Below are 20,695 nucleotides of genomic sequence, written 5' to 3'. Positions count from 1 at the left end.
AAAGGAGGGGGTGGTGGGACCACACAGAAGGATCAAATAGCCAAGCGGGGAGGATGAGAAAGGGTGCGAAAGTGGGGACCTTTTAGGGGCTGGGGTCCCTGGACAGTGAACATGCGATGAGGTGGATGGGAGACGCACGTGCTGAGAGGCCACCGGCTGAGGATCGCGATCGCTGGAAGAGGGTGGGAGACAGCAGGGCGACGGCGCTGGGGGTGCGGGCACGCGCTGGGGAAGGGAATGATAAGGCGTGGGGAAGGGGGTAGGGGTGGTGGAGGGACTGGGGCGGCGGGGCTGGAGCGTGATGGGAGAAGGCGGGGGTGGTGGTGCGGTAGGACGCGCGTGGCGACGAGTCCGAGCCTTTGAGCGAGGCGCGCAAACCTGCCCGCGGGGCTGGCGGTTGGCAAGCGCGTTGCGGGGTGGCGCCGCGCGGGGGTGGACGCGCGCCTCTCGGCGGCGACGGCGGCGGCGGTTGGGCGGCCTGAGCGGTGAGTGTCCCGGCGGTCCCCCATCCCCGCTTCCTCCTCCCAGACTCCCGGAGCTCTGGCCATTCCCTCCCTGGCTCCCCCGCGGAGTCGTCTTCCCACTGCCGGCGCTGGGCGCGCCGAACCCGACAAGTGTCCCCTAACCCGACAAGTGTCCCCTCACCCGCCACCACAAGTAAAAACAGAAGCAAAACTCTAGAGACTTAAGGTTTCGAAACCACCACCACTACCCCCACCACCCCTGGACGCACATAGTCACAAACTAACCGGAACAAAGCAAACAAAAACACCTTGAAAAACAAAACAGAGTCACTCTTAAATGATTTTACTTTGCTTGTTGAAAATATTTGAAAGAAGGGGATTTGGAGGCAAAGGTCTTGATTCTAGTCCTGGTTCTGCCATTTTACTCGCCTATAAAAAAGGAAAGTAATTGGCTTAACTCCTCTCAGGGTGGTTGTGATATCTAAACGAGATTATATTCGTTGTTGGTAATGGCAAAGTGGATGTGGAGATGAAGTTGAGGGTAGGACACTTTGTCTTAGTTGCCCTCATTTTATGTAAGGTAGGCAAGAAAATTTTAAAGAGAAGAAACCTACATTTCTGTAAACTTATGAAAGCTGCTGTGTTTCATTCACAGCAGTCCGGTGCTTTCTTTCCAGAAAAGGGCACTGAGGTGAAATAGTCTGGTGGGTATAAGTCACATTCTAATACTTCAGAAGTGTAAGCCATGCAATGTGCTTTCATTTTCAATTAACCCCATTTAATTATAGCTTTGAGACCACAGGTTGTCCTAAAATTTTTCAAACACTTTAGGTCCCTGCTTCCACCAAACCCCTTCCTTCCGCTTGCTGGTTACATCTGGATTCTTGGGACTGGGGGCTGTATTATTTAGGGTCAGAATTTTGAGGGTGAGGTTGGTTCCCTGCCAGATTCTTCTGGGGTCAGACCCCTTCAGCCCTAAGATCTCCCAGATTCGTCTAGGGTGGGGTGACAAGAGACTGAGAAGCTTTATCTTCCTCATTGTGTAAGAGCTTAAATATATTTTACCCTAGAAAGAGCAGACTCAAAGAACTGGCCTCAGTGTTCTCTCTGCCTGGGATGATGTTCTCTCTTCCCTGAGGGGAGAAAAATTAGGCAAATGGGATGCAAAACTGTATTGAAGTGAAAACGTATGGAATGTTCCAAAACATTACCCCACTATAAGAGGAAGAGAAAAAAATTATTGGGTGCATTAGATGCATCTTTTGCCACATTCTGCTCCCCATCTGAGAAAACAATCAGGAAAATAATACAGATGTATTATGTAAAATTCAAGCCTTATAGACATACAAATTATGGAATGTATAAGTCCTCCATATTTCCATCTCCTGTGAGACTAAATACTGTAAACAGGTTGGTATGCATTCTGCCATTTCTTACACACATATACATATATATATATGTGTGTGTATATATATATACACACACACATACACACACACCATATATATTACATGTAAACATAACACAAAAGAATAGGCTTATATTAAGTTTAATGTTTGCAACTTTTCCCTCTTAACAATATCTCAACATCTTACCACGGGGGTACATACACATGTACCTCATTTGTGGTAACAAGTGAAAAGGATTCCATTGAATGGATTGCCATTACTTATGTAAACACTGTCTAGTTTTCCATTTATTTTACTGTTTCTTATGTTTTAGTGAATGCAGTTGTTTGTCATTAGTTTCTTTATGAAACTGTTTCTATAGGTTTTTTTTTTCCTGTTTAAGGCTTCCATCTGTTGTGTGTGTACGTTCCTTTATGGTTAATGTTCCAGGCATGTATCTCTTTTATCAACTAAAATGAAAGGTGATTTTATCCCTCTTTCCAGTGAAAAATTCCTTAAGAACGGCATAATTGCAAAGTTGCAAGGCTGTGTGAATTGTAAATTGGCTTTTGAACCATTGCCACATCAACAAAAATGCCTTCCATACTGTTTTTTTTTTTTCACAGAAGTTGTGGGTTTACTGAAAAATCATGCATAAAATATGATTCCCATAAACTATCCCACGCCAACATCTTACATTAGTGTAGAATATTTATTGCAATTGATGATATCACATTTTTATAATTCTATTAATTTAAGTCCATAATTTAACTTGGAGCTCACTGTTAGTATAGTGTGCTACATGGATTTTTTTTTGAAAAATTTGTCTGTTACTGTATATTTAATCTAACATTTCCCCTTTTAGTCATATTCAGATATATATGTTTCAGTGCTGTTAATTGCATTCACAGTGTTTTGCTAACATTACCAACATCCATACCAAAACATCTGCATCATTCCAAATAGGAACCCTGTGCTTTTTTTTTTTCTGATCCAGGAGCTTTATTGCAAGACTATGCGCAGATGGGCTGATGCCTAAGACGGTGACAGCGGCAAGCAGGGGAAGGGGGACAGGTTGTGTAGGATGGTTAGCAGGAAATAGAGAAAGGGAGGTGGTGGATTTTCATTGTCTAGCTTGGGAGCAGAAAGTCAGCAGGTTTCCATTGGTTGGTTTTGGAATCAGGACGCTAAATTGAGAGTTGGCAGCTTTTCATTGGCGAGGTTTAAAATTTAAACGCTGCAGTAGTCATGCAGGGTTGCGACTGCCAGAGTGCGGATCTTGGGTAAGGGGAGCTTATCACAAGATTACAGCTGCCAAGGGCAAGAGGACATGAGCTGGGGCAGGCTTGGTGGGTTTCCTGGAAATCATGAATGGGGGAAACTTCTTGGGATATTTGCTAGGGGTTGCTCACATCATGGGGGAGGGGTTCTGCCTAACATTCTAGCCTTTTCCTTTTAGTTTTCTTGGGAGGCTGAAGGGTGAAGGTCTGTTTTCTGTATCTGCTTCTTGCTGGAGGGGGTCATAGAGTTGTCCCTGTGTTTCGTCACAGGACAGTGGCTGGTATAATGTTTTTGCCAGAGGAGTATAATGTTGCCAGCATCCTGATTCGTCATCGTTTGGATGAACCCTGTACTTTTTGAGCCTTAACTTCCCATTCCCTGTTTTGGTAACCTGTATTCTAGATTCTGACTCTATGGATTTGTGTATTCTAATTGTTTCCAATCAGTGAGACATACAATATCTGTCCTTTTTGTGTCTGGCTTATCGCAGTCAACATGATGTCTTCATGTTGATGAAGTGTGATTCATCCATGTGGCATTTATCAGGACTTCATTCCTTTTTACCGGTGAATGTTTTTCCATTGTATGTATATACCACCTTCTACATATCTTTCATTGGTTGATGAACATTTGGGTTGCTTCTGTCTTTTGGCAATTATGTATAATGTCACTATGAACATCAGTGTGCAAATATCTGAGTCCCTGCTGTATATACCCAATAATGGGATTACTGGGCCATATGGTAGTTCTATACTTTGCTACCTGAGAAACTGCCACACTGTCTTCCACAGAAGTTGCACCATATTTTATTGCTATCAACAATGAATGAGTGTTCCTAATTCTCTGAATCCCCTCCAACACTTGTTATTTTCCCTTTTTTTTTATAATAGCAGCCATTTTAATGGGTTTGACATGGTGTGTCATTGTGGTTTTGATTTTTATTTCCATGATGGCTAATTATGTTGTACATCTTTTTTTTTTTTTTGAGGGGTGCATGGTCCGGGAATCAAATCCGGGTCTCCCACGTGAAAAGTGAGCATTCTACCACCAAACCACCCCTGCACCCATTGCACATCTTTTGATGTGCTTTTTGGCCATTTATGTATCTTCTTTGGAGAGACATCTGTTCAAGTCTTTTGCCCATTTTTTAAATTGAGTTGTCTTTTTGTTAATAAGTTGAAGGATTTCTTTGCATATTTTGGGTATTAATCCTTTATCAGGTATATGGTTTCCAAAAGCTTTCTCCCATTGTGTAGGTTGTTGTTTTACCTTCATGATAGAATCCATTGAGGCACATATTTTTATCCTTGTGATAAGGTCCTGTTCATCTATTTTTTTCCTTTGTAGCTTGAGCTTTTGGTGTGAAGTCTAAGAAATCGTTGCCTAAAAAGGTTCTGAAGATGCTTCCCTATGTTTTCTACTAAGAGTTTAATATTCTAGGTCTGGTACTAAGGTCTTTGATCCATTTTTATTTGACTTCTGTATATGGTGTGAGATAGGGGTCTTCATTTTTTTTTTTTCTTGCAGATGGAGAGCCAGTTTTCCCAGCACAATTTGTTGAAGGTACTTTTCTTTCCCAATGGAGTAGGCTTTCCCACCTTGTGAAAAATCATTTGGCCATAAATCTGGAGATTGATTTCTGACCTCTCAGTTTGATTCCATTGGTCTGTATGTCTGTCCTTGTGCCAGGACCCTGCTGTTTTGATTACTGTGGCTTTGTAATAAGTTTTAAGGTCAGGAAGCATGAGTCCATCAGGTTCATTCTTATTTTTAAAAATGCTTTTAGCTTAAAAAAATTGCTTTAGCTATTTGGGGCCCCTTACCCTCCCATATAAACAATCAGAGAAGGTTGTTGGAATTTTGATTGGGATTGCATTGACTGTAGATATTGCTTTGGGTACTATTGACATCTTAATGATATTTAGTCTTCCAGTCCATGAACATAGAATATTATTCCATTTATTTAGGACTTCTTTAATTTCTTTTAGCAATATTTTGTAGTTGTCTGTGTACAAGTCCCTTACATCTGATTTATTTCTAAATATTTTATTATTTTAGTTGCTATTGTTAATGGAATGTATTTCTTGTTTTGCTGATTTTGGGGTGTTGATTTGTACCCTGCCACTTTGCTAAATCATTTATTAGCTGTAGGAGTTTTGTGTTCGATTATTCAGGATTTTCTGTACTTAAGATTATATCATCTGTGAATAGGGAATGTTTTACTTCTTCCTTTCCAATTTGGATGACTTTTATTTCTTATTCTTGCCTAATTTCTCTGACAAGGACTTCCTGTAAAATGTTGAATAACAGTGGTGACAGTGGTAATCCTTGTCTTTTTCTTGACCTCGGAGGGAAAGCTTTCAGTCTTTCACTGTTAAGTAGGATGTTAGCTGTGGGCTTTTCATTTTTGCCATTTATCATGCTTGGGAAGTTTCTTTCTACTCTTAGTGTATTTTTATCATTAAATGGTGCTGTATTTTGTCAAATGCCTTTTCTGTATGAACTAAGATGATCACATGCTTTTATCCTTTCATTCTGTTCATGTGGTGTATTAACTGATTTTCTTATCCTGACCCAACCGTGCATACCAAGGATAAATCCTACTTGATCTTTTAATATACTGTTGTATTCAGTTTGTGAGTATTTTGTTGAGTTTTTTTTGTGTGTGTGTCTCTATATTCATTAGAGGTATTGGTCTTTAGTTTCCTTTTCATGTATCTCTATCTGGATTTTATATGAAGGTGTTGTTGGCCTTGTAGAATGAATTAAGAAGTGTTCCCTACTCTTCATTATTTGGAAGAGTTTCAGCAGAATTGGAGTTAAGTCTCTGTGGAATATTTGGTAGAATTCCCCTATGAAGCCATCTGGTCCTGGGCTTTTCATGTTTGGGAGGTATTTGATTATTCATTCAGTTGCTTTACTAGTAATTGGTTTATTAACATCTTCTGTTTCTTTTTGAGTCAATGTAGGTAGTTTGTGTGTTTCTAAGAATTTGTCCATTTAACTTAGGTTATATAGTTTATTGGCAAGCAGTTGTTCATAGTATCTTATCATCCTTTTTTATTTCAGCAGGATCAGCAATAATGACCCCCTTTTCATTTCTGATTTTCTTTATTTGTACCTTCTCTTTTTTTGGTCTGTCTAGCTAAATGTTTGTCATATGTATTGATCTTTTAAAAAAATCAATTTTAGTTTTGTTGGGGTTCTTTTTGATTTCTATTTCATCTTTCATCAACCTTTATTATTTCCTTCCTTCTGCTCACTTTGGGTTTAGTTTACTCTTTTTTTTTCTAGTTCTTCCAGGTTTTTTGTTTGTTTGCATGGGCAGGCACCGGAAATCGAACCTGGGTCTCTAGCATGGAAGTTCTTCCAGTTTTTTTTTTTTTTATTAATTAAAAAAAGAATTAACAAAACAATTAGAAATCATTCCAATCTACATGTACAATCAGTAATTCTTAATAGCATCACATAGTTGCATATTCATCATTTCTTAGTACATTTGCATCGATTTAGAAAAAGAAATAAAAAGACAACAGAATAAGAATTAAAACAATAATAGAAAGAAAAAAAAAAAAACAAAAAAAACAAAAACAAAAAACCTATACCTCACATGCAGCTTCATTCAGTGTTTTAACATAATTGCATTACAATTGGGTAGTATTGTGCTGTCCATTTCTGAGTTTTTATATCCAGTCCCGTTGTACAGTCTGTATCCCTTCATCTCCAATTATCCCTTCTCTCTTTTTTTTTTTTTTTTAATTAACGGAAAAAAAGAAATTAACCCAACATTTAGAGATCATACCATTCTACACATGCAATCATTAATTCTTAACATCATCACATAGATGCATGATCATCATTTCTTAGTACATTTGCATTGGTTTAGAAGAACTAGCAACATAACCGAAAAAGATATAGAATGTTAATATAGAGAAAAAAATAAAAGTAATAATAGTAAAATCAAAACAAAACAAAACAAAACAAAACAAAAACCTATAGCTCAGATGCAGCTTCATTCAGTGTTTTAACATGATTACTTTACAATTAGGTATTATTGTGCTGTCCATTTTTGAGTTTTTGTATCTAGTCCTGTTGCACAGTCTGTATCCCTTCAGCTTCAATTACCCATTGTCTTACCCTGTTTCTAACTCCTGCTGAACTCTGTTACCAATGACATATTTCAAGTTTATTCTCGAATGTCCATTCACATCAGTGGGACCATACAGTATTTGTCCTTTAGTTTTTGGCTGGATTCACTCAGCATAATATTCTCTAGGTCCATCCATGTTATTACATGGTTCATAAGTTTATCTTGTCTTAAAGCTGCATAATATTCCATCGTATGTATATACCACAGTTTGTTTAGCCACTCTTCTGTTGATGGAGATTTTGGCTGTTTCCATCTCTTTGCAATTGTAAATAATGCTGCTATAAACATTGGTGTGCAAATGTCCGTTTGTGTCTTTGCCCTTAAGTCCTTTGAGGAGATACCTAGCAATGGTATTGCTGGGTCGTATGGCAATTCTATATTCAGCTTTTTGAGGAACCGCCAAACTGCCTTCCACAGTGGTTGCACCCTTTGACATTCCCACCAACAGTGGATAAGTGTGCCTCTTTCTCCGCATCCTCTCCAGCACTTGTCATTTTCTGTTTTGTTGATAATGGCCATTCTGGTGGGTGTGAGATGATATCTCATTGTGGTTTTGATTTGCATTTCTCTAATGGCCAGGGACATTGAGCATCTCTTCATGTGCCTCTTGGCCATCCGTATTTCCTCTTCTGAGAGGTGTCTGTTCAAGTCTTTTTCCCATTTTGTAATTGGGTTGGCTGTCTTTTTGTTGTTGAGATGAACAATCTCTTTATAAATTCTGGATACTAGACCTTTATCTGATATATCATTTCCAAATATTGTCTCCCATTGTGAAGGCTGTCTTTCTACTTTCTTGATGAAGTTCTTTGATGCACAAAAGTGTTTAATTTTGAGGAGTTCCCATTTATTTATTTCCTTCTTCAGTGCTCTTGCTTTAGGTTTAAGGTCCATAAAACCGCCTCCAGTTGTAAGATCCATAAGGTATCTCCCAACATTTTCCTCTAACTGTTTTATGGTCTTAGACCTAATGTTTAGATCTTTGATCCATTTTGAGTTAACTTTTGTATAGGGTGTGAGACATGGGTCTTCTTTCATTCTTTTGCATATGGATATCCAGTTCTCTAGGCACCATTTATTGAAGAGACTGCTCTGTCCCAGGTGAGTTGGCTTGACTGCCTTATCAAAGATCAAATGTCCATAGATGAGAGGGTCTATATCTGAGCACTCTATTCGATTCCATTGGTCGATATATCTATCTTTATGCCAGTACCATGCTGTTTTGACCACTGTGGCTTCATAATATGCCTTAAAGTCAGGCAGCGCGAGACCTCCAGCTTCGTTTTTTTTCCTCAAGATGTTTTTAGCAATTCGGGGCACCCTGCCCTTCCAGATAAATTTGCTTATTGGTTTTTCTATTTCTGAAAAATAAGTTGTTGGGATTTTGATTGGTATTGCATTGAATCTGTAAATCAATTTAGGTAGGATTGACATCTTAACTATATTTAGTCTTCCAATCCATGAACACGGTATGCCCTTCCATCTATTTAGGTCTTCTGTGATTTCTTTTAGCAGTTTTTTGTAGTTTTCTTTATATAGGTTTTTTGTCTCTTTAGTTAAATTTATTCCTAGGTATTTTATTCTTTTAGTTGCAATTGTAAATGGGATTCGTTTCTTGATTTCCCCCTCAGCTTGTTCATTACTAGTGTATAGAAATGCTACAGATTTTTGAATGTTGATCTTGTAACCTGCTACTTTGCTGTACTCATTTATTAGCTCTAGTAGTTTTGTTGTGGATTTTTCCGGGTTTTCGACGTATAGTATCATATCGTCTGCAAACAGTGATAGTTTTACTTCTTCCTTTCCAATTTTGATGCCTTGTATTTCTTTTTCTTGTCTAATTGCTCTGGCTAGAACCTCCAACACAATGTTGAATAATAGTGGTGATAGTGGACATCCTTGTCTTGTTCCTGATCTTAGGGGGAAAGTTTTCAATTTTTCCCCATTGAGGATGATATTAGCTGTGGGTTTTTCATATATTCCCTCTATCATTTTAAGGAAGTTCCCTTGTATTCCTATCTTTTGAAGTGTTTTCAACAGGAAAGGATGTTGAATCAGGTCGAATGCCTTCTCTGCATCAATTGAGATGATCATGTGATTTTTCTGCTTTGATTTGTTGATATGGTGTATTACATTAATTGATTTTCTTATGTTGAACCATCCTTGCATACCTGGGATGAATCCTACTTGGTCATGATGTATAATTCTTTTAATGTGTTGTTGGATACGATTTGCTAGAATTTTATTGAGGATTTTTGCATCTGTATTCATTAGAGAGATTGGTCTGTAGTTTTCTTTTTTTGTAATATCTTTGCCTGGTTTTGGTATGAGGGTGATGTTGGCTTCATAGAATGAATTAGGTAGTTTTCCCTCCACTTCGATTTTTTTGAAGAGTTTGAAGAGAATTGGTACTAATTCTTTCTGGAACGTTTGGTAGAATTCACATGTGAAGCCATCTGGTCCTGGACTTTTCTTTTTAGGAAGCTTTTGAATGACTAATTCAATTTCTTTACTTGTGATTGGTTTGTTGAGGTCATCTATGTCTTCTTGAGTCAAAGTTGGTTGTTCATGTCTTTCCAGGAACCCGTCCATTTCCTCTAAATTGTTGTATTTATTAGCGTAAAGTTGTTCCTAGTATCCTGTTATTACCTCCTTTATTTCTGTGAGGTCAGTAGTTATGTCTCCTCTTCCATTTCTGATCTTATTTATTTGCATCCTCTCTCTTCTTCTTTTTGTCAATCTTGCTAAGGGCCCATCAATCTTATTGATTTTCTCATAGAACCAACTTCTGGCCTTATTGATTTTCTCTATTGTTTTCATGTTTTCAATTTCATTTATTTGTGCTCTAATCTTTGTTATTTCTTTCCTTTTGCTTGCTTTGGGGTTAGCTTGCTGTTCTTTCTCCAGTTCTTCCAAATGGATAGTTAATTCCTGAATTTTTGCCTTTTCTTCTTTTCTGATCCAGGCATTTAGAGCAATAAATTTCCCTCTTAGCACTGCCTTTGCTGCGTCCCATAAGTTTTGATATGTTGTGTTTTCATTTTCATTCGCCTCGAGGTATTTGCTAATTTCCCTTGCAATTTCTTCTTTGACCCAGTCGTTGTTTAGGAGTGTGTTGTTGAGCCTCCACGTATTTGTGAATTTTCTGGCACTCTGCCTATTATTGATTTCCAACATCATTCCTTTATGGTCCGAGAAAGTGTTGTGTAAGATTTCAATCTTTTTAAATTTGTTAAGACTTGTTTTGTGACCCAGCATATGGTCTATCTTTGAGAATGATCCATGAGCACTTGAGAAAAAGGTGTATCCTGCTGTTGTGGGATGTAATGTCCTATAAATGTCTATTAAGTCTAGTTCATTTATAGTAATATTCAGATTCTCTATTTCTTTGTTGATCCTCTGTCTAGATGTTCTGTCCCTTGATGAGAGTGGTGAGTTGAAGTCTCCAACTATTATGGTATATGAGTCTATTTCCCTTTTCAATGTTTGCAGTATATTCCTCACGTATTTTGGGGCATTCTGATTCGGTGCGTAGATATTTATGATTGTTATGTCTTCTTGTTTAATTGTTCCTTTTATTAGTATATAGTGTCCTTCTTTGTCTCTTTTAACTGTTTTACATTTGAAGTCTAATTTTTTGGATATTAGTATAGCCACTCCTGCTCTTTTCTGGTTGTTATTTGCATGAAATATCTTTTCCCAACCTTTCACTTTCAACCTATGTTTATCTTTGGGTCTGAGATGTGTTTCCTGTAGACAGCATATAGAAGGATCCTGTTTTTTAATCCATTCTGCCAATCTATGTCTTTTGATTGGGGAATTCAGTCCATTGACATTTAGTGTTATTACTGTTTGGATAATATTTTCCTCTAACATTTTGCCTTTTGTATTATATATATCATATCTGATTTTCCTTCTTTCTACACTCTTTTCCATATCTCTCTCTTCTGTCTTTTTGTATCTGACTCTAGTGCTCCCTTTAGTATTTCTTGCAGAGCTGGTCTCTTGGTCACAAATTCTTTCAGTGACTTTTTGTCTGAGAATGTTTTAATTTCTCCCTCATTTTTGAAGGATAATTTTGCTGGATATAGGAGTCTTGGTTGGCAGTTTTTCTCTTTTAGTATTTTAAATATATCATCCCACTGTCTTCTAGCTTCCATGGTTTCTGCTGAGAAATCTACACAAAATCTTATTGGGTTTCCCTTGTATGTAATGGATTGTTTTTCTCTTGCTGCTTTCAAGATCTTCTCTTTCTCTTTGACCTCTGACATTCTAACTAGTAAGTGTCTTGGAGAACGCCTATTTGGGTCTAATCTCTTTGGGGTGCGCTGCACTTCTTGGATCTGTAATTTTAGGTCTTTCATAAGAGTTGGGAAATTTTCAGTGATAATTTCTTCCATTAGTTTTTCTCCTCCTTTTCCCTTCTCTTCTCCTTCTGGGACACCCACAACACGTATATTTGTGCGGTTCATATTGTCCTTGAGTTCCCTGATACCCTGTTCAAATTTTTCCATTCTTTTCCCGATAGTTTCTGTTTCTTTTTGGAATTCAGATGTTCCATCCTCCAATTCACTAATTCTATCTTCTGTCTCTTTAAATCTATCATTGTAGCTATCCATTATTTTTTCTATGTTTGCTACTTTATCCTTCACTTCCATAAGTTCTGCGATTTGTTTTTTCAGTTTTTCTATTTCTTCTTTATGTTCAGCCCATGTCCTCTTCATGTCCTCCCTCAATTTATCGATTTCATTTTTGAAGAGGTTTTCCATTTCTGTTCGTATATTCAGCATTAGTTGTCTCAGCTCTTGTGTCTCATTTGAGCTATTGGTTTGTTCCTTTGACTGAGCCATATTCTCAATCTTTTGAGCGTGGACAGTTATCTTCTGCTGCTGGCGTCTGGGCATTTATTCAGATTTCTCTTGGTGTTGGACCCAGCAAGGTTGTAATATTTTTCTGTGAAATCTCTGGGTTCTGTTTTTCTTATCCTGCCCAGTAGGTGGCGCTCGTGGCACCCGTTTGTCTGCGGGTCCCACCAGTAAAAGGTGCTGTGGGACCTTAAACTTTGGAAAACTCTCGCCGTCCTGGGGGTTCGCTAGCTGAAACGGCTTGAGCCGGCCCGGGGTCCGAACGCAGGGAGGGTTGCTGGTCGCCGCAGCCAGGGAAAGAGCCCGTCCGAATTTCCTAGTCGGCCCTGGGCAACAAGCGTGGTGGGAGGGCGCCAGCGGCAGCGGCCTGCCCGAGAGAGTGCACGTTCCCCGGGAGTCACGGGTTTGGAAGGGGCCTCCCCCACCCGTCACCGTTCTCCGCGGCCTGGGGGTTTCCGATCCAATTCTCTCAGTTGGTCCGGGGGCTGCGCGTGGTGTGGGTGCCAGTCGCCTTGGTTTCAGGGGACCGCCTCTCCAATTCTCCCAGCCGGCCCAGGAAGGGGGAAGGGAGTAACTCCGGCCACTTGCCACCCCGCCCGGTAAGGCCCGCGCGCCTCGGCGATCTCACCCGAGCTGCTTCTCTCAGCCAGCCAGCCGTTCCAGGAATGGGTACGCTGTCTTTTTTATCTCTGTTGTGGCTTTGGGCGCTTTCTGTATCGTTTCTACTCCCCTAGTAGGTGTCCTGGAGAAGAAACTAAGATCCGCGCGTCTTACTAAGCCGCCATGTTCCAGGAAGCCTATACAAGTTCTTTACATCTTTAGTTAAGTTCATTCCTAGGTACTTGATTGTTTTATTTGCTATTTTGAATGGATTTTTTTTCTTAATTGACTCCTCAGTTAGGTCATTGGTTGTGTATAGAAACGTTACTGATTTTTGCACATTAATTTTATATTTCATCACCTTGCTGTATTTGTTTAGTAGCTTAAATAACTTTGTTGTAGGTGTCTCAGGATTTTCCAAGTATAGTATCATGTCATCTGCAAATAATGAGAGTTTTACTTTTTCCTTTCCAATATGGATGCCTTTTATTTATTTTTCCTGCCTGATTGCTCTAGCTAGAACTTCTAGTACAATGTTGAATAACAGTGGTGACAGAGGGTATCCTTGTCTTATTCCCAGTCTTAGGAAGAAAGCTTTCAGTCTCTCTCCATTGAGTACAATGCTGGATGTAGGGTTTTTATATGTGCCCTTTATCATATTGAAGAAGGTAGCTTTGATTCCTATCTTTTGATGTGTTTTTATCAGAAAAGGATGTTGAATTTTGTTGAATGCTTTTTCAGCAACAGTTGTGATGATCATGTGATTTTTTTCCCTTTCAATTTGTAATGTTCTGTATTACATTAACTGGTTTTCTTGTGTTGAACCATCCTTGCATTCCTGGTATAAACTCCACTTGGTCATGGTGTATAATTTTTTAAAGTGTTATTGGATTCATTTTGCTAGTATTTTGTTGAGAATTTTTGCATCTGTGTTCATTAGGGAGATTGGCCTGTAGTTTTCCTTTCTTATAGCATCTTTACCTGGTTTTGGTATTAATGTTAGCTTCATAGAATGAGCTAGGTAGTATTCCTTTTTCCTCAGTTTTTTTTAAAAGTTTGAACAAGATTGGTGATAGTACATTTTGGAATGTTTGATACAATTCCCTGTGAAGCCATGTGGCCCTGGGTGTTTCTTTGTAGGAAGATTTTTGATAATTGATGGAATCTCTTCACTTGTGGTTGGTTTGTGAGACCTTCTGTTTCTTCTTGAGTCACTGTCACTTGTTTTTCATGTTCCCAGGGATGTGTTCTTTTACATCTAAGTTGTCTAGTTTGTTGGCATATGATTGTTTATAGTATGGTCTTATGATTTATTTTATTTCTTCACAGTCTGAGGTAATGACCTCTTCTAATTTTTTACTTTGTTTATTTGCACCCTCTCTCTTTTTTTCTTTGTCAGCCTTGCTAGTGGCCCATCTATTTTATTGATTTCATCAAGGAACCAACTTTTGATTTTATTGATTCTTTCTATTGTTCTTTTGTTCTCCCATTCATTTAACTCTGCTTTAATCTTTGTTATTACTCTTCTATTGTTTTGGGGTTAGTTTGCTGTTCTTTCTCAAATTCCTCCAGGTGAGCAGTTAAATCCTCAATTTTTGCTCTTTCTTGATTTTTAACATAGGCATTTAGGACAATGAATTTCCTTCTCCACACAGCCTTTACCCATCCCACAAGTTCTGATACATTGTATTCTCATTTTTATTCATCTTCAGATAGCTACTGATTTCCCTAGTAATTTCTTCTTTGACCCACTCATTGTTTAATAGTGTTATTTGGTCTCCAAAAAATTTTGAATGTTCTCATTATTTCATAGTTATTGATATCCAGCTTCATTCCATTGTGATCAAAGAAATTGCTTTGAATAATTTCAATATTTTTAAATTTATAAAGACCTGTTTTTTGCCCCAGCATATGACCTATTCTAGAGAATGTTCCATGAGCACTAGAGGAGAATGTATATCCTGGTACTTTGGGATGTAATGACCTATATACATATATCTGTTAGGTCTAATTCATTTACCACATTGTTTAATTTCTCTATTTCCTTGTTGATCCTCTGTCTGGTTATTCTGTCTATAGAATAGAGTGGTGTATTATTATTAGTGGTGTACTATTATTGTTGAAATATCTATTGCTCCCTTCAGTTTTGCCAATGTCAGTCTTGTGTACTTTGGAGCTCCTTGATTGGGAACATAAACATTTATGATTGTATTTCTTCTTGGTGAATTGTAAACTAGATTATGACTCTGAGTTTATGTATTCTAGTTGTTTCAATTCAGTGAGATTAGACAATATTTTTTCTTTTTTTGTCTGTCTTATTTCACTCAACATAATGTTAAATATTAAATATGGTGTATTGATGTCTTCAACCATTATTGTAAGAATATATTTTTTTCCCCTTCATTTCTTTCAATTTTTGCTTGATATATTTTCAGGCTCTGTTGTTAGTTGCATATGTGTTTATAATTGTCATATCTTTGTTGGATTGATCCAACATATAATCTTCTATATATGTGTGTGTCCTTTGTTTCTTATAACTTTTTTTGACTTAATATCTATTTTTGTCTGACTAAAATATAGACAATCTAGTTTGCTTTTGGTTACTATTTGCATGGAACATTTTTCCCCATCCTTTTACTCTCAACTCTTTGTGTCTTTGTATATAAAGTAAGTCTCTTTTAGACAACATGCAAATGAACCATGTTTAGAATTTAATAATTGATACAATGTCTACATAAAAGAAAAAGAAAAGTTTTGAATAACACTTTAATCAATTACTCCTAATGGATGGATATATATATATATATATATATATATATATACACAGAATACTCCACCCAATAATAGCAGACTATACATTCTTCTCAAGTGTACATGAATCATTCTCCAGAAATAAATAATAAATCATTTATTTATTAGACCACAAATAAAATCTTAATAAATCTGAAACGATTGAAATAAAATAAAAATACCTTCTCTCACCACAATGGAATTAAACTAGAAAGTAATAGCAGAAGGAAAATGGAACAGTTTACAAATATGTGGAAATTAAACAACATATTCTTAAAGAACCAATAGATCAAAGGAGAAATCACAAGGGAAATAAAAAATACTTAGAGATGAATGAAAATGAAAACATAACATATGAACATGTAATGTAGCAAAGGAAGGTCCTCAAAGGAATACTTATAGCTATTGATAGGGATATAATACTTACTGGTATAGGTAAATGACTAAACCAATTACTTTTATGGTAATTACTGGTAACGGAGAATTTAGTTCTGTCATTTAGCTATTTTTTTTGTATAATTGTATTTTTTCTCAATTAGTCCATTACAACCTTTTTTTGTATTTAGTTCCTTTTTTGTGGAATACCGTTTTGATTTTTTTCTTTTCTCTATATTTTTTAAGGTTTTTTCTTAGTTGTTACCTTTATTATTACAATTAACGTCTTAACCTAATAGCTACCTTGTTGAATGATACCAGTTTCATTTCAGTAGTATACAAATAATCTGCAGCTATACATCTCATCTTCCCCATTTATATTATTATCTTAGATTATATTAACCTAGACTTTAATTTTTATACATGTTCCTTTTAAGTAATTAAGGGAGGAGGAAGAAGTTACAAACCAAAAGTACAATAATATAGTATTTTATGTACCATTACAAATGTGCTTTATTTTTCCTTATGGCTTCAAATTTCTGTCTAGTGTCTTTATTTCAGCCTGAAATATCTTGCTTTTAATATCTTGAAGGGCAGATTGTTTGTAATGAGCTTCTTCAGCTCTCATTTATTTGTAAATATCTTAATTTATTTTTCATTCATGAAGGTTAATTTTACCATATTAGAATTCCTGATTAACCTTCTTTTTTTTCTTTAAGGAGTTTATATACAGTTATTCCACTGACCTCTGGTATCCGTGGTTCCTCATGAGAAATTGGATATTAATCTTATTGAGGATCCTTTCTACATGATAATTTAATTCTCTATTGTTTCTTTCAAAAGTCTTTGTCTTTGGGTTTTGACATTTTCACTATGATATGTTTTGGAATAGGTCTATTTGAGTTTTTCCTGCTTGGAATTCACTTAGGTTCTTGGGTGTTGTTGCACAAAAGGCAATGTGATATTTATGGCCAATTAATTTATAGTCTGAGATTTGCAGACAATACTGACTTCAGGGATATAAAAACAGAATTTATAGAAAAGCAATGAAAAGATGATTAGAAATGAGACACAGTTACATAACCAGATGGAACACCACCACCACCTGAAAAGGAATACTGTGTTAACTTTTCTGAACAATGCCCCTTCCAAGTCTACTGCTGATCCAGTTTCTACACAATAGGTTAGTTTTGCCTATTTTAGAATTTCCTATAATGAAATACAGTAGGTGCTTTTCATGTCTGGCTTATTTTGCAATATTTTTTAGGCTTATTCATGTTGTGTGCATCAGTAGTTCATTCCATTCATTACTGACTTGTATCCCTTTTCATAAATATAATGCTTTTATTTAACTTTAAGTTTTTATTATTTTCCTGTTGATAATCTGGGTTGATTCAAATTTTGGACTATTATGAATAAGGATGCTAAGAACATTCTTGTTAAAGGCTTTTATTGTGAGCATATCTTTCCATTACTCTTACATAACTGCCTAAGAATACACTTACTGGATCACAGGATAATCAGGAGTTCTCAACCTTGGCACTATTGACATTTTGGGTTAGATAATTCCTTGTTATGAAGGAACTATACTGCACATTGTAGGATGTTTGGCAGCTCCCTGGTGTCTAGCTACTCTATTGCTAAATATCTCCTGGGAGGCAAAATCCCTCCAGGCTGAAAACCACTGGGATAGATGAATGTTTAACTTTTTAAGAAATGACTTAAGTTTTGCAAAGTGTTTGTACTGTATTATACTGTCACCAGTAATGTATGGTATTTTTTGTGCCTCATTCCCTCAAAAATTTGGTGGTGTCAGTCTTTTAGCCATTCTAGTGTGTGTGTGTTGGTTTCCCTTTATAGTTTTAATTTGTATTTTGCTCATGACTTAAGACGTTTTGAGAAGCTTTTTCTGTGCTTTTGGTAATTTATACAGCATCTTTTACAAAATGTCTATTTGGATATTTTGCCCACTTTTTGGAAATTAGTTATATGTTATTCTTGGGTGTTTCTTTTCTTTTCTATGCAGTTGTATTGAGATTTGTTTACCTACCATATAATCATCCAAAGTATGCAATCAGTGGCTCAAATTATCATCATATAGTTGTGCTTCATCACCACAATCAATTTTAGAATATTTTCACAATCCCAAAGGAAAAAAAATAATAAAAATAACACCTCAAACATCCCAAACCACTCATCCTCCCTATTATTTACTATTTTTGCCTTTAGTTTGTTACTAATCTGTCTGTACACTAGAAAAAGGGAATATCAATCACAGGGTTGTCACAATCATACCATAAAAGCTGTACAGTTCAACAGTTTAGGTATTGCCTTCTAGCTATTCTACTACACTAAAAACTAAAAAGAGATATCTATATACATATAGCATGACCTCTCTACTCAAGTTGAAATCTCTTAGCCACTAAAACTTGATTTTGCTTCATTTCTTTTCCCCTTTTTGGTCAAGAAGGCTTACACAATCCCACAATGCCAGGGACAGGCCCATCCCTGGGAGTCATGCCCCACTTTGCCAGGGAAATTTACACTCCTGGGAGACATGTCCCACATAGCAGGGAGGGTAGTGAGTTTATTTGCAGTTGGCTTAGAGAGAGAGAGAGAGGCCACACCTGAGGAACAAAAGATGTTCTCTGCAGATGACTCTTAGGCATAATTATAAGTAGGCTTAGCTTCTCATTTGTAGAAATAAGTTTCATAAAGACAAGCCCCCATGATTGAGGGCTTGGCTTATTAAATTGGGAGTCCATAATCCTGGTGGAAATATCAATATTTCCCAGTTGAGGAGGTTTAGTATTTCTACATTTTTCCAAGTCCCTCAAGGGGACTTTGCAAGTACTCTTTAATTTTCTCCCCAATTACTCTGGGATGTATCAGGGTATTACATTTACCTGTTCAAAATAACAAGCTCTCATTCCCTATTCAAAGTTCCATGTAATTATGTTGTTAAAATAAACTGAGCATACAGGTTAAATTAGATAGTGTGCTACTGAAAATATAAATTTTGCACCAAATAAACATCTCTTCCTTTGGTGTCACACAGAAGTTGAAGTTTTAAAATACAGTCAATATCATCCCTGATCCTTATTCTGATTTACCTTAGTCCTACCCAAATAAGCTTCATTCATATATCTATTTGAAGTCTGATTTCTTCTTCAACTTCTTTAACAATTATTGTATGGGGTAGTGCTGACTTTCAGAGCTGCAGAACTGAACTCTGAGTCTCAAGTGTCACACAGATACACAGAGTTCCAGGGAATGACCAGGTCAAACATAAGACCTCAGCTTCTCAGAAAATGGGAGCAAGGGACTCGTGAACTTCTAGAGCCAAGAGCCCTTTGCTAGTTTTGCTCCAGCTATTTACTAGTGGTTATTTCAAAAGGCAGGAGGAAGTAACATCAAGTTAATCTTTAATGTTAATTACAATTACACCAATATGTAAAATACAAGAAAATGCAAAACCTTTTAAGCTAAATTGTTTAGCTGTGAAATCTCTTCAAAGAATAGCATATTCTAGCCCCCAGCCCTTTTACCCTTCAAAGCTTACTTGTAGGAGACGAGCTGTCTGTGGTGTTCCACAAGAGCTATGTGACCCGGGTCACCGTCTCAAGGTTTAGCCTGAAGGTAAAAAGGTCTGTTTCCCACGAGCAATAAAAGCTCAGGAATAGATGTGAATACTATAAGAGTTTATAGTCTAGGAACATTTACATACTAGCCCCTGATAACCTATGCTCTTGAATTCAGTTATCAGATTCTGAAAATTATATTTAGTCTTATTAGTGATGCTTTACAATATTTTCATTTCTGGCTTGCTTCACTCAACACAGCGTACCCAAGTTTCATTCATCTAGTTCTGCTTCTCACAACTTCATTCTGTCTTGCAGCTGTTCAATCTTCCATTGTATGTATACACCACAGTTGGCCCTTCCATTTATCAGATGATACACCCTTTGGCAACCACCATCCATTACAAATTGTAAATACTGCCACCATAAACACCATTGTGCAAATGTCCATTCATGTCCCTGCTTTCAGTCCTTCCAAATATGTACCTATTAACTAGGTTGCAGGATCATATTGAAACTCTGTACTTAGCCACCTGTGGAACCACAACACTTCCCTCCAGATGGGCTGCACCATCTACTTCCTTACAAACAGTGAATAGGTATATGTCTCTGTCCACATTTTCTACAGCACTTGTATCCTTCTGTTTGTATTTTAAACAATTTACTCACACACACAATTTATTGATCTTTCATTTGTCATTGCTTGGTATTTTGTATATATTAGAAGCTCAACAGATGTTGAATAAAAATATGGGAATAAACATCTTAAGTAAACACATAGTTTACTATCCCAGAATAATCACATAGTTCCACATTCACCACCACCATCTATATGAGAACATTTCCATTTCTTCTAGAAAGAAGAGAAAAAAAATGAAGACTAAAAAAATAAAATAAATAAAAAGGAGAAACACCACCACCAAGAATCCCATACCCCTCCCTTATATCCACCTCTTGTTTATATTTAGCTTTGATATATTGCCTTTATTACAATTAATGGAAGCATATTACAATGCTACTGTTAACTATAGACTCTAGTTTGCATTAATTGTATTTTTCCATATACCCTCCCATTTTCAACACCTTACAATATTGACATTTATTTCACATTTATTTTCACATTTCCTCATGTGAAAACTTTCTTATATTTGAACATTTAATCACCATGATTGTCCACTCTAGGTTTTGCGAAGTTATACAGTCC

General features: G+C 36.9%; 1 protein-coding gene across 1 annotated transcript in view; it reads left to right on the top strand.

Moving 5' to 3' along the window:
• Nucleotides 1-407: 407 nt before the first annotated feature.
• Nucleotides 408-20,695, top strand: part of LOC143667402 (phospholipid-transporting ATPase ABCA3-like) — a 182,793-nt gene continuing 162,505 nt past the window's right edge. The window contains exon 1 of the mRNA XM_077141590.1: nucleotides 408-485. The gene's annotated coding sequence lies outside the window, so the exon portion shown is untranslated. The remainder of the gene's footprint in view (nucleotides 486-20,695) is intronic.

Source organism: Tamandua tetradactyla, chromosome 23 (genome assembly GCF_023851605.1).
Source record: "Tamandua tetradactyla isolate mTamTet1 chromosome 23, mTamTet1.pri, whole genome shotgun sequence".
In the NCBI taxonomy this organism is placed as follows: domain Eukaryota; kingdom Metazoa; phylum Chordata; class Mammalia; order Pilosa; family Myrmecophagidae; genus Tamandua; species Tamandua tetradactyla.
This window is presented reverse-complemented; position numbering and strand designations above follow the sequence as displayed.